This window comes from Pelophylax lessonae, assembly GCF_965119305.1.
Source record: "Pelophylax lessonae genome assembly, chromosome: 1".
Taxonomy (NCBI): Eukaryota; Metazoa; Chordata; class Amphibia; order Anura; family Ranidae; genus Pelophylax; species Pelophylax lessonae.
Window position 1 is genome coordinate 323,857,182 of NC_138768.1, and position 12,521 is coordinate 323,869,702.

At 40.4% G+C, this 12,521-nt stretch overlaps 1 long non-coding RNA gene across 1 annotated transcript in view; it reads left to right on the forward strand.

Annotated features, from left to right (window-relative positions):
* Nucleotides 1-8,677, forward strand: part of LOC309545112 — a 31,691-nt gene extending 23,014 nt beyond the window's left edge. The window contains exons 2-3 of the long non-coding RNA XR_014224872.1: nucleotides 8,074-8,259; nucleotides 8,349-8,677. This is a non-coding gene — a long non-coding RNA (uncharacterized lncRNA). The remainder of the gene's footprint in view (nucleotides 1-8,073; nucleotides 8,260-8,348) is intronic.
* The last annotated feature ends 3,844 nt before the right edge of the window (nucleotides 8,678-12,521 follow it).

Here is a 12,521-nt window from a genome sequence, read left to right on the forward strand (position 1 = left end):
TTTATTTTATGCTACCTATGTTTGGTAAAAAAAATCGCAAAAAGCGTATTTTGATTGGTTTGCGCAAAAGTTATCGCGTTTACTAACAAAGGGAAAGATTTTTGTCATTTTTGTTGTTTTTTTTTTTAACGCGTAATGGCGGCGATCTGCGATTTTTTTTGCGGTACTGCGACATTGCGGCGGACAGATCGGACCCTTGACTGACATTTTTGACACTTTTGGGGTTACCAGTGACATTTCTACAGTAATCAGTGCTATACATATGCACTGTTACTGTAAAAATACACTGGTAGTGAAGGGGTTAACTTTATTTGGAAGGGAGGGGCTGTGTGTGTCCCTAGGGGCGTGGTTTCTACTGTGATTGGCTGTGGCTCTAGCTGTAAGGACACTGATCAACGGATCTACATACCAGATCCGTTTTATCAGTGTCTTTGCAGCGAGGAGAATGACAGGCAGTTTGTTTACACAAGCTGCCTGACATTCTCCCTCTCCCCCGCCGATCGCCGAGTGACCGGCGGACATCGGGTCCGCTGGTCACACGCGCGGGGGGGTCCGTGACCACGCGGGAGCGGGAGCGCGCCCCGGGGGGCGCGCGCTCGCTCCCTAGACCCTCACAAGCAAACAACGTAGCCCTACGTTAGTTTGCCTGTGAGGGGCTGACCGCCGACGTAGATAGTCGTGCGGCGGTCGGCAAGTGGTTAAATACAAATCAACACAACCTTAAATTCACTCATCAAAGAAATAATACATCTATACCCTTTTTAGATATAACAATATCTATTACAAACACCGGGAAAATTGAGACAACATTATACCGTAAGCCAACGGCAGGTAACACTGTGTTACATGCACAGAGCTTCCATCCAAAACAACTAGTGAGTAGTATACCATACTCCCAATATCTACGATTGCGACGTATTTGTTCAAATGAGGAACAATTTCGAATGGAGGCTAGCAACCTACGTAATAGATTGTTAGCAAGAGGCTATACAACCACTACATTACGTAAGGCTTTCAACAGAGCATGCCAAAAAACTAGGGAGGAAATCCTCTTTAATAAAAAAACTACCTGCCTAACAACCAATTACATGCGATAAAACACTATGTAGATTGCCAAACTATAGGCATCGTGTACATCATGTATTGTGAATGCGGTGCCTATTATATAGGAAAGACCAAGAGACAGTTTTGGCGCCGCATAAAAGAACACATAGGTTACGGAAAAAACAACCTCCTCTCCACACCTATTGGAAGACATCTTGGTGTCTACCACAAAAACAACACCAGAGTGGTCAAATTCGCCGGTCTCGAACGGATCCTAGAAGATCCTAGAGGTGGTGAATTTGACAAAATTATACTTCAACGAGAGGCTAGATGGATCTATACCCTGAGGGCAACCACAAGCCCAGGCCTCAATGAGGCCCTTAGTTTTAAACCATTCCTCTGAATGACCATAAAATTCGGTCGCTGCTATGATATCCGGTGATAATTTAGAAGACCAATTCAAATCCAAACTCCCCCAAACAATCTATCCATGCCTGGCCCCCCCGGCCCCCCCCCCAAAAACAAGATGGCACTATACTATGACACCATGATAGTGCACATATAAACCCCTCCTCTCTCTTTTTAATTGGTAGCCTATCCGACTGTGAGCTAGGGTTGTAATTCTGATATTGAAGGTAGGATCCAATATTTGGATAACTTTCTTAATACCCTTTGAAGTTGTAAATCCTTCTGAATGGGTTAATAATCTAATCCATCATAAAATATTAGCATAAATACCTAACCAGGATTCACTACTGGTCCGCCCAAACGCTCATGAGATGAGCGGTTCTTTTATTTCACGATAACTAACATAAAATAGAAATAGTTGTATAATAAAGAAAAAAACTTTGAATGAATAACAAAATAATATTTATAATTTCAGATGGTAGAAATAGAAATGAAAATGACAGAATTGTTCAGATGAAAGGTTGTTATATGCCGTATTGTATGTTTAAATGCAGTACTGTATGGCCGTGATGGCTTTGACTGCGTGGATGCCCATCTTTCCATCAGTGTGTGATACCTCCTCTGGGTACACTTCAGCACATTATCGAGGTGGGGGAGGGCCTATCTGGTGGCGACAGGGCGGCGATGACCCACCCCTTCCAAATTGTTGGTGAGCACTCAGCGCTTCCGCTAGGCCCCTCCCACTTCCGACATGAGATATGTTCTGTTGAACATCATCTCCGGCGGAGACCGATGATGCACATCCGGTGCGCCGCGGCCGATGTCAAACACCTGTGCTGATTAGCAGCCGGTGTGAGGGACCTATATAGACCACAAAACCACCAGGGAAAAAGATATGGCGGCTGGGATACGAGTTGAGGACAGAGCTACACGTGAGTACACCGCTTCTTTTGCTCAAATAGAGCTGTAACATACTGCATACTTGAGCACAATCTCTACTATTTGCCAACATAGGTAACATTTACACACTATGTCTCTATCTCCTATCTTTAGCATGAGGGGATTATGTCACTACTTACTAGCTGGATGCGGGTCTGCTTAATCTCTTCCAACAATAAGCTATTTGAGATAGTCCATTACTAGGACACTTCTAAGCATAAGAATACAAGTAAAGTGTAAGTACTTACCAAATATCAAACATTATCTATATCTCTTTTGCCCTGGAGTACATAGAGACAAAGATTATAAGATACATACAAATTATATCATATACCTGTAACTACATATATACACACCTTCTCTTACTTTCTGCTCTCTATCATTCCATCTCCGTGGTCTTTTGCATATCTATATTCTTCCCTGCTACATTTCTTATCCCCTCTTCCCTTCTCTGGTCCACCCCTCCTTTCCCCTCCCCTTCCTTGTTTTCTTTTCCTCCTTTTTTCCCCTCTTTCTCTTCTTCCCTTTTCCTTCCCCATTTCCCTCCTTCTCTCTCATTTCCTATCTTATTTCCTCTATTAGTGTGATATATCTATCTTACAGAACAGGACTTAATATGTCCACTCATGTACTTTACTGAGGTAAAACGAAAAATATACTATATCATAATTGAAGAATTTATTAGAATATGAATATAAACATACTGTTCACATTCAGGTGTAAAAAGCTCAACTGACCTACATACCATCCTCTACCCAGCCGTCCTATCTCTTCCCATATCCATCAATACTTTTTAAAAGGTAATTATGATTTGTTATAGAATATCACATACAATAGATGTTAGAATTAACTCTAAAAAAGAATTCTATATAATGTCATTTGACAATCTACCAACTTAGGTGGTTATGGTCCGAGGTGGCCCCGTCCATCGAGTCTAGCCCCCGGTCGAACAGTATGATGCACTGTTGTGTGAGGAGGTGGGTTTATCCGCTCTTTTATTGTCCACTTGGCCATACAGTAACATGCATGCAGATATAACGAACCTATATCTATATGAAACATTATTGTAAATGGATGCATTTATATGTATATATGAAAAAGTAATGTATGATATGTCTTCTGTTTTATTAAGAGGTTACCCAACTATCTGAGGTCCTGAGGAAGCGTAAATGCGAAACGCGTTGACCTTATCAGATTTGTATAACAACTGTAACCCTCACCAACTGTCAACAATGCTTGTATACTATTTTTGAATGTATAAGAATAATATTCATGTTAATGTTCATCAAAATAATTTTCTTTGTTTTTTTTTTAATTATCTTAATAAAAAGTAATTATTTTAAATAATGAGTGTGCTTATTCAGCGTGTGCCTTGAAAGTCCGCCAATATATGTTTGGACAACCTATGTTGTACCATCCATCTTTTCCTCTGTAAAGTTTAATAGAACTTTTTTTTTCAGTTTTGAGTGCTAAAGGTTCAGCATCTCTGTCAGGGATTTTATCCCTGTCTATTTTGCCATTGAAGCGATCTAAAAATACAGGTTATCACAAGTGTTATTGGCACTGAGAGGGAAAGTGAGCGAAATCCAAAATTTTTAGATGTCATGAGCATAAGAGTAGAAAGGGATATTTTCCAATTTGACATTGCGATTTTGTGTTTGCGCAGATGCTCCATGCACATCTACTTTTATGGGCTGCCTGCATGCAGCTTCAAAGCTGATGCACAAGCATCTACCAGCGACTCTGTGTGGAGGACAAGAATATTCGTCTATCTGAATGGTCCCAAAGGTCACTATAACTTTTTTAAACTATATAAAGTTTTATAGACAGTGTTTTTCCTTATTGATTTTGTTTGAAATTACAAAACTTTTTTAAAATACTCTTTCATTTGTTTTGTTCAGCCTTTTTACAGGGCTTAATAACTAAAGCTTAGATTTACTGACACACAGCTGAATGAGAAAAAGGAATGATCTAGTCCTACTTTTTAACCATCGCTTCTTACTCTGTTCAGAAGGGGCCTTATGGAAAATCAGTGAGGGAGAGATATTCTGAAAGAAAACAGCTTCTGCTGTGCTCTTGCTCATAATGCTCCGTGACAACAGTGTCATAAGTGTACCCTGTATTAAATGTTTATATGTGTAATTATTAAAAAAATATAAATTTAACCAGTTTGAAGACATTTTATCATTGTATGCCTTTAATTAATGTTGGTAGAACAAAACATATTCTAGTCAATGTATGCCTTCTGAATACAGGAGCACACATTTAGTTAAAGATAGTGAAGAAGGAAAGTTTAGAGATATGGACTCTAGAATAGAGTGTATTGGGGTGATTTGTTAGGCAATTGGATAGGTTAGAGAGAAAGTGGAGGCAGTAAGGGATCAAAAAAAGAAAAAAAAGAAAAAGGGAATGTCCAGGTACCCCCTTCCCCCTCGTATTAAAGACCTGTTCCACATATAATATAGAAGTCCAGCATTCAAAAAACAGTCCTGAATGAGGAGGCTAGAGGAGTCTGGTCTTTATAAGTGAACCAAGGCATACACAGTGGCATATGCCAGTATTTCTCATCCTGCCCCTTCAGGGCCATAGTAGACTGTTCCATCTCTTGAATCTCTGTGAAAGAGGTTTAAGACTTTTAAAGCCTAAGTTCAGCTAAACATAAGAAAAGGAAAATCAGCACAAGAGACATAGTGTAAGTTAGTTAGATGTGCCCCTAGTGTTGATTTTTCTCTTTTCTGTATCTTCCTCCATCAGACTCCCCATACCACACAAGCTGCCATAATCCTCTGGTGGGGTGGGGGTTAATATACCTAATAGGCTGTCAGATGCTCTCATCAAGACTATGCCTGCCCTTTTCTTGCCAGATCCGCCACAGCACCCACACAGCACCAGAAGCTTGCTGTTAACACTGCTCTTCTATAAGCTGAAACCCCATCTGAAACAGGCCTATCTGATGTCAGATTCAGGTCACCCCTGCATATTGATCTGCATATGTATGAGGGCAATGAGCATGTACCCCCTTTCCTACCCTCCTTCCTGTACCAAGGGAAGGCCCGCAATGTAATCTTGTCCCAAGTAGAGGGACAATGGGCTCTTCCTCACCTCAGTGTGCCCTAAGATGGAGGTGAGTGTAATAGTAAAATGGGGGGCCTATGGAGGAATCTGGACCCCCCCCCCCAAAGATTTAAAAGAAAAAAACATATAATGATATAACAAATAAAAATCTTAATCAAAAACATAAAAACACACCAGCTTTAAAATAAAGGCATCCAGCAAGGTAATCCCTACCAATCACAATGACTTGTTACCCACCAAGCTGTACACACTTCATGCCCACCACTAAATTATGGATTTCCGACTGCAGTCATTTAAGGCTGAAGTTTAGGTATGGTCTATTTTGCATACTTACAGTACATTGGTCCAACTTGATCAACTTTGTATATACTCACCTGTCAGTCGGAAATCCCCAGATGACAGCTAAATGGGCCAGAATGGGCTATGGGATGAACAACTGGTTGTTATGTTAGCATGCCAGCAGTGGGCAGCTCCCTAACAGCCAGAAGCCCTGAGCAAGAATCTATTATAGTTAGCAGTGGTAGTAATACAACTGCTAAATGTTCCACTTCCTATTGCAGATGAAGGCTCTGCTTGGCCAAATACTCATTTAGTTCAGCCATTCACTGAACCTTCAAACAGCCAGAATCAGGGTTTGAATCAAGCTCATCCCTAATCAGTGACTCACAAGGAAACGTGGTTAGGATAATTGGACAACCCTGGAGCCTGTAATTTTTAATAAAAGTTAGTAATGAAACCTTATATTTCTATCCTGACAAGCCTCCTCTAATTCTATTTGCAGTGTATCTATAATTCTAGAGACTTTTCCATAGACTACGTTTTAAAATGTAGAAATGGGAGACACCTATCAAGCAAACAAATATGACTTTTTCTACCTGTTGTATATATATATATATATATATATATATATATATATATATATATATATATATATATATATATATATAAACACAACTGCACAGAAAAACAGGAAAAGATTTTATTGGTTACAATACTTGATGTCAGCGGATCACAGGGAATAATTAAATTCAACGTGAATGTGTAAGACATGTATAAGGCTCTTATTTTTTTTTATCAGTAATCTCCTACACTCTCCCAAAAATATATTTTGAATACTAAATACACAGTAAGATGGAAGAAAAACAATTCCACTCATTTAACCAGTCTTATTATTCACATTTTCCTCCCATCTTTTCCTATAGCTGCATAAAAAGTGAGATATTGGCATTGTATGAGGTTGTGCTCTGGTGCTAAATGCAGTCTAGCATGTGTCTCTTCTATCTGCTGCTCTATTTTAAAGGGGTAACGTATTGTATTTTAAGTTAGCACATATTTAAAAAATCACTCAATTAATCTTGTTTCATATTATCACCAAAACAGACTATATTGGAAAAACCAACATTGTACATTTGTCCCCAGAACAGGAATCAAGAAGAAATCTTTAAATAGGGACACTTGTTCTGAGTACAGCTGTCTAATCTTGCTAGAGATTTACTCTGACTTCTTGTTCTGTCTCCACCACACAGAGTAAAGGGAAGTCTCCCCAAATGGACATAGACAGCAAAAAAATGAACTGACCAGGGTCTTATCCTTTCCCTACGCAATCCTAAGCTGAAAAAAAAAAAAAATGGGGTATATATACACTGTAAGCAGGAAGGCTGAGTGACTGCAGTGAGATGAGAACAAGTCCTGCTGCTCCAGGTGAATCAACACAGTTGTAGTGTCTACTGCCAAGCCCATGGTATTTGGTGCACGCCCTGTCACTGCTGCATGCACGTATGGAAAGGAGAAAGATTGAACGGCTGCACATTTATTGAAAAATCATCAATGAAAACATGGCAGGTGCCTTGTTTTTATTATAGATTTTTCAATACATTTTTGTAGTGCATCATATGGGTCAGTCATCCAATCTTTCTTCTTTCCAGAATGCAGTGAAATATTTTATGATGATGATGATGATGATGATGATATCAAATGTACAAATTTGTAAACTAGCCAATAGAGTAAAACTCCGCTGCAATAACTCAGCTTTATGCATAACTGTTAAAAGAAGAAATCCACCACACAGGGAGTGCATTGTTTTTAATAAGTTGGACAACTCACAGTCTTGCTTTGTGAGAAAGAGCAACAAGACTGGGGCAAGGGGTGGGAAGAAGGGATGGCTGCCCTGGAAACAGCGTGTATTGATGAGGTGGAGGTGCTGCAAGTTCCTTCTACTATAAGGCTGACAGGGGTAGTGACAGCGGCATCAATACTTCTGTAAGACAAACGCTGGAAGCGGCAAGGACTGGAGGAGAGAGCCGGGAGGAGGTGTGGGCTGTGCTTGCTCTCCCTTCTACTCATAAACTCGCACATAATAAATAAGGGGGGGGGGGCACAATTAGCCATTTTTGTCCTTACACTGGATGATCTTGTCCCAGCACTGAGGAGAAGTAAAGAACAGCCACTGAGTAGATCTGTAAAGCAGAAAACACATCCTGAGATTTTAAAGGCTCCCATGTACATATATAATACATACATGCTGTAGAAAGGATCCCCTTTATGTGTATACATAAACATAAGTGAAAATACTATACAGCTCTTTCATGATGTGAAGCTTTTTTATAGATTCCACTCCTTATGCAAATGTCATCGCTCCTCCTGGTCTCAGATCTGTCAGGGTGAAAAGCTGAAGAGAGAGGTCGCAGTGTCTCAGTATAAAGCTGAGGTCTGTCCAGAACCAAGAGTAATCGGAGAGCAAATATTACAACATGTTTCTTTTATATCATGTCACCTGTCTGTCCTTACTGCTCGGTAAGTTAGGTTAAGAAAGGGTTAAATAATACTGATCTGATGATAAGAATTTATTTCTCATGTATAATGTTGTCATTTCTCTTATGAAGGGGTCATGTCAGAAACACTTATTCAGTCCAATTCAGAAGTTAAAAAGCCCGGAGAGAGGGTGAAGATGTCCTGTAAAGGAAATGGATTTCAGATTTCCAGCTACTATATAGCCTGGGTTCAACAGGTTCCAGGGAGAGGACTGACATGGATTGGGCAGATTGATCCTGATAATGGAAATACAAGATATACCTCTTCATATCAGGGAAGATTCACAATAACATCTGATAAGTCCATAAACACGGCATATCTACAAATAGACAATGTGAAAGTGGAAGACACGGCCACATATTACTGTGCTAGAGACACAGTGATTAAACATTGTTATCTTCCATACAAAAACATAAAGACAATTCCCTTTTCTTACCACAAGGCTGCAGGAGATACTAAGAATTATCCCATTTTATTATCTATCATTTACATACATAAACCCAAGAAGGCTGTAGTATATATTATCCAAAATATAAGCCTTTCTATTTTTTTATCTCTGAAATAATTCACACAATGGCATTAATATTCTCAGGAGAAAGATTACATTTTATCAAAATAATTTAAAGCAGCAGACATTTTATATCACTGCTTATGTAAAAATATGCTTTTCATCAGCCATTAGAGCAAACGTAAACCCTACCTGGATGTCATTTAATTTGCAAAAACACTGTGCATCACGAGTAATTGTAATTTTATTTTTTCATTTTTATAAAATATTTTTATCCACCTCTTTCCATCCTTTGTTGCATCCCAGTGCTGTTGACCTCTCCTAGCCCCTATGTGATGGGATAACAAGGCAGGGGAGCAATTGAGAATCAGGGAACGAAAGTTGTCACTCTGTAAAGTCTTTTCCACCCAAGCATCTAGGAGGGCAGTAAAAACAGGCAGCTGAGCCGGAGTTTTACCACCCCTGGCCACCAACCTAAAACCTACTGTACAGCAAGGGGGTGCTGTTCACATACCACAGCCACGATGCTTTGTATTGCAGGAAATTTAAAGCAGCATGTTGAGTTGGTAGGTGGCACCTCCTTTCAAACTTGCCTATTCAAGCCATGAGCCAAATGCATGGCTCAGGGTTGTGATGCTTTGGACCCATTGGAAATTGCCATTCCACAAAAAAAAAAACAGCCAATCAGGAGGTGGCAGGATTGCCTCCTAAACACCTAACGGCATAGCTTCACTCTCAAGAAAGATCTACCATGGATCACTTTTCAAGAAAGAAAAAGTGTTATATGCAAGTGCCTAAACAAGGGGCCTTCATGGCAAGAAGTCGTTTTTTTTAATTGCCCTAACTAAATAAGTCCCTGAGACTTTCTCTCCCTGTTAGCCCTTTAAAGTGGTTGTAAACCCCAGACATGAAATATGAACAAAACATGTCCCAGACCCTCTATAGTGTGTACTTGTCTTAATCCAGAGCACTAAGTGTAATTTCTCTCTGCTGCCCCCTTCCTCTGCTTTTTGTATGAATCACTTCTGACAAGTTTTTCTGACACTAAGAGTAAAAAGGTGACAGAGGAGGGACCTCCAGCTGATTGACAGCCCCAGCTCTGTTCCTGTGAGCTGTGTGAAGGTGGGTGTGTCCCCTCCCTCCAATCAGCTCTCACCTCATTAAGCTCTGCAGAGTGTAGTTTAGCTCTCCACCCCCTTTTTTTTTTTAACTCTCAGACAAACCTTCAGTGCCGCTTCACATATATATGCGATGCGGGAACCCTGCGAATCCACTGCGGGTTCCCGCATTGCATTCAAATCGCAGGCAGTTCACACTGCCATATGCAAATCACTGGGGGTGTCAATACAATGTTAACGACCCAGTTCCCATATCGCAGTGCGAACTGTCAGTTTGGATATGAATCGGATCGCATAGGTATGTGAACCACCATGCGATCCGATTCTGCTGCGGACCCAAAAAAGGGTCCTGTGCGAGTTCTGTCCTAATCCGATGCAAATTCAGCCATACAATCTGTATGGCTAAATTCGCATTGCACAGACATCGCATATGATTTTCAGAGCAGTACGCTCCGAATCACATGCAATGTCTGTCATCGCTATAGTGTGAACCGGGACTTAAGTAAACTGGACTTTGAACAGATGTAGAGAATAGTAGACTGCAGATAAACAGGTACAACGTATGTAGGAGGATTTGTTTCACACCTGTGTATGACCTGAGGCCAGTCACTTCACTGAGTATGTGTAAGGGTTTACATCCACATTAGGTCTCAATGTATTAATTTACCAATAAGTTTCCTTCACACTTCAATGTATTGTGTTATATTGCAGTGCATTTTCCATTGGCTGCTATTATGCAATGCGTTGGGATGCCATTTATTGGTGCATGCATTGCTACACATCGTTGTTACCAGTAAAGATCTCAATTGGCCTATGGTTTACCTTAGTAGCAGAATAATCTTTATTTCCTAGGTTTTTTTTTTACCCAGGAGAAATATTAAAACAATTGCAATTCCCTGTAATGTTTTCCAATGCTAATTTCACCAGGATTTTTTTAACAGGAATTTGAAGGCACCAAAGCTTCACATCTAAACATTTTTACAGAGACTAGTGTTCAATCTATAAAGCTGATTCCTTCAGGAGGGTAAGGATAATTCTCAACATATTTCGCAGAAATGTAATCTATTTCATGAAGAATTTTTTTTTGAATAATGAAAAAATATATCTAAGCTTTCAATTATTGCACACTGAACTTTGACATATCCCTTGTAGATATAGAGGGGGAGGGGGGGGGGGGGACACCAGGTTTTCTGAAAGCCAATCTCTAAATATGTATTTGATCAAAATAAATATAATGGTAGTCACCACACTACGTGCACTATATAGAAAAAAATACAATATTTTTCACATTCTTTTATAAGAAATTCTCAGAAAAAATTAAAAATCAAAATTATTTAACATTTTAGGCCAATTTGTTTTCTGCTGCATATTTTTGATTAAAAAAAAAATTCAATAAGCGTATTTTCATTGGTTTTCGCAAAAGTTATTGAGTTTACTAACTACGGGAAAGATTTATGTCATTTTTATTGTTTTTTGTTTTTTACTAGTAATGGCAGCGATCTGCGATTTTTTTTGCGGGACTGCGACATTGCGGCAGACAGAACGGACCCCTAGCTGACATTGTTGACACTTTTGGGGGTACCAGTGACATTACTACAGTAATCAGTGCTAAAAATATGCACTGTTACTGTAAAAATGACACTGGCAGGGAAAGGGTTAACATTACTGATGATCAGTGGGTTAATTGTGTCCCTAGGGGCGTGATTCTAACTGTCAGGGGGCGTGGCTTGTGAAGTAATCACAGAGACATGCGATCCTATATAGCAGGATCGCATAGCCTCTGTGATTACTTCAGTGAGAATGACAGACGGCTGTGTTTACATCAGCCGTCTGTCCTTCTCTCACTGCTGCGGGAGATTGCGAGTGGCCGGCGGCCATCGGAGCTGCCAGTCACACGCGTTGGCTCCCCAGCTAACGAGTGGGGGCAGGAGCGTGCCGCCGGCAGCGTGCGTGCGCTCGCTCCCTAGAGTCTTCTGAGTGAGCGACGTAACATAACGTCGCTTTGCCCAGGAGTGGCTGCCTGCCGCAGTAAAACTGCGGCGGGCGGTCGTTATGTGGTTAAGCAGTACCTCTGCTTTTTCCACTGGTCATCCAGACCAACCTTTTTCAACTGAGGTGCCTTGAGGTGTCTCCAGAGGGGTCTTTGCAAAATGCTCATAAATTGCCCACAAATTGCATACAATATGTGTGTGGATGAAGCCTGCCTTTTAGTTACAGTACACGAAGCCACAGATTTTCATTGTGCACCATTACAACTTTCTAGCTGCCGGCGTCCTAACAACCAATGGCATCATCAGTTAATATGGAGGATGTCAGTCGCCTGCAATGCATCCTTGTATCCCTCTCTCCTGCCCCTCTCCATCGGAATTAAGGGCCATACACACTATAGGATTTTCTGAAGACTTTTTCCTTCAGATTTACCTTTTCTATGTAGTGCAAGGGCCTGCCAGATTGCATACAAATTGAAAGTGTTTAGGTTTGACCTCATATTATATGGTTTTGGTAAGTCTAAAGAAAAAAAGTCTTCAGAAAATCTTATAGTGTGTATGGCCCATTAGTGTCCTTTCACATGGGCTTTCCGCCCGGCGGACTCCGTTTTGCTCACTGGGGATTTATTT